At 31.1% G+C, this 2,739-nt stretch overlaps 1 long non-coding RNA gene across 1 annotated transcript; it reads left to right on the top strand.

The window, feature by feature from the left end:
- The first annotated feature begins 639 nt into the window (after positions 1-639).
- On the top strand, positions 640-2,395 carry LOC149503034 (uncharacterized). Its single transcript, XR_016323182.1, has 2 exons — positions 640-2,202; positions 2,271-2,395. It is a non-coding gene; the product is annotated as an uncharacterized LOC149503034 (long non-coding RNA).
- The last annotated feature ends 344 nt before the right edge of the window (positions 2,396-2,739 follow it).

Here is a 2,739-nt window from a genome sequence, read left to right on the forward strand (position 1 = left end):
ACGTAATTGATAACCTACAATACAAAAAACAACAATTGTCTAAACTACCATATTTACCATAATATGAATTTAAATAATCCCTATCAATAAGAATAAGATAATGTTAAGAATAATTTGAGATCTAAAGCGATTAATGTAATTTCTAACTATTACAAAAAAAAACAAAAAAAAAATTATAGACTAAATCATAAAGTATTAATAAAAAATTTATATATTACTCGAAAATTTCTAAAAGAGAGACCGGACTTAATAGTTGCAAGAGCGGATAAAGGGAACACAACAGTGATAATGTTAAAAACTGAGTATGACACTGAAATGAGAAAGATGTTGAATGACAAGGTGACATATAAATTACTGAAAAAGGATCCTACAAATAAATGGCAAAAAGTTGCAAACAGTTTAGTGAACAAGTTAGTAGTAGCAAAAATTGTTGAGGAACAACAAGGTAAACATCTGAAAGCAAAGTATACTGTTGCACCCAGGATTTATGGTTTGAGGAAAACACATAAGGAGACTTGTTGTTTGCGTCCAGTGGTCAGTTGTGTTAATTCCCCGAGTTACAGCCTGGCACGGTTCCTACATGAAATACTGACTCCAGTGATTGAGAAGTTTCAATATAATGTAAAAAAAAAAAAAAAAAACATTTGACTTCGTGACATTTAGTAGAAAGGTTAGCTTACCGAAGAATTATGTACTGATTTCATTGGATGTAGTGTCATTGTTCACGAATGTACGTCGTGACTTGATTCTTAAAGTAATTGAGGAAACTTGGGATAATATGAAGCATTTAGTAAAAATTCCTAAGAGTGTGTTAGTTGACCTCATTACGTTTTGTTATGATTCAAGTTACTTTGTATATCAAGGAGAGTTCTATGCACAAATGGAGGGCAGCAGTATGGGAAACCCTGCAAGTCCAGTTATAGCTAACATCGTTATGAACTATGTCATCGATCAGATATTGAAGATTCTACCGTTTGAAATTCACTTCTTAAAGTTATACGTGGATGATACTATCGCAGCCATACCGGAGTCAGAAGTAAATAATATCTTAGAGTTATTTAATAGCTTTGACAATAATATACAATTTACCATGGAAGTAGAAAAGGATGATAGTTTATCTTTTCTAGATGTGTTAGTCAAAAGATCAAATGATAAATTGATAACTGATTGGTTTGTTAAACCCATTAGTTCAGGTCGGCTATTAAATTGGAATTCAAATCATCCTCGGTCTCAGAAGATAGGTATGATAAAAGGTTTACTTGATAGAATGACAAAGTTAAGTAGTAGTGATTTTTATGAAATTAATTTTAGTAAGATTCGTAACATATTGTTGAATAATAATTATGAAATACCATTAGTAGACAGTGTTATAAATAAATTTAAAGAGAACTTAAATAATAAACCAAGGAGTTTGGTCAACTCAAATAATAATAACATTAGATATTGTCGGTTTCCTTATATGGCAGAATTATCACATAAATTAAACAGAGTTTTTATAGGAACTCATGTAAGATTAGCATTTTATAACATCTTGAGAGTTAATTCAATCTATTCTAAGTTAAAAGATCCAGTAAATAAACAACAACAAACTGGAATAGTGTATAAAATACCTTGTTCGTGTGACTTATGCTATGTTGGACAAACTAGGCAGTATTTGAGTAATAGAGTAAAACAACACATTTATGATTGCAAAAATATTAATATATTAAAGGAGAATAAAACAGCATTAGCAACCCACCACTTTGACCAACATCATAATTTTGAGTTTGATAAGATAGAAATCTTAGATAAAGAAATGAATTGGTGGAAACGTAATGTTAGTGAAATGATCTTTATAAAAACTAATGATACTGTGAACAAACGAACAGACACTAACAATTTAAGTATTTTATATAATGATATATTAAAAGAGTATAAATCTAATAGGAAAAAAATAACCTTCATTTCAGATATATTTGAATTTGATACTTAGCGAGGTTGGCGCTAGTATAAAATATTGTAAAGGATAGTCTATGTACTGAAGTTTCAATAGTGGGCTAACCTTTGTCACGCAATTAGCAATTTTATGTGTCGTGTTGGCTTTGTTTCCGGAATCAAAAAATAGTAATTAAATAATTTAGTGGCTTTGTAGATTTGTATTAGTCTCTGATGTCTGAGACAATTGTGCAGTGTATGATAGGGATTATTTAAATTCATATTATGGTAAATATGGTAGTTTAGACAATTGTTGTTTTTTGTATTGTATGTTATCAATTACGTGTAATTTTCAGATGCCTGATGAAGGTCTAATAAAAGACCGAAACGTTGCTAAAATAATAATGTAATTTGTTATAATAGTCCTATCTTGTCCACATTCCTGAGATACACGAAAAATATTTTATAAAATAAAACTTCAGATCGAGTGAAAACATTAAGTTTTAAATGTTATTTTTAAGCTATTGCATAATTTCTATCGCGGGCCTTGAGCGCGGCGACCGAATCATGAAATTCCGTAACGAAAAAAACCTTACACCCCTCACTCCGCCTACCATGTAGCTCGCGTTCAACACATTCACACGTTGCGCTTGTGTAGTGTTTGTGAATAAGCGCGTGGCGTGACGTCACACTGCATGCGCATCATGAAAAGTCTGCCCATCTCTCTCTCGCGCGGTCTAGCTTATTAGTGTGAAGGGGACAGTTATGGTTTTGCTTTTATTAATGTTTAATATAGCGTGGTCTTGTTTTATTTTATTGTTTTAA

Source organism: Bombyx mandarina, chromosome 05 (genome assembly GCF_030267445.1).
Source record: "Bombyx mandarina strain Sakado chromosome 05, ASM3026744v2".
NCBI classification, from domain to species: domain Eukaryota; kingdom Metazoa; phylum Arthropoda; class Insecta; order Lepidoptera; family Bombycidae; genus Bombyx; species Bombyx mandarina.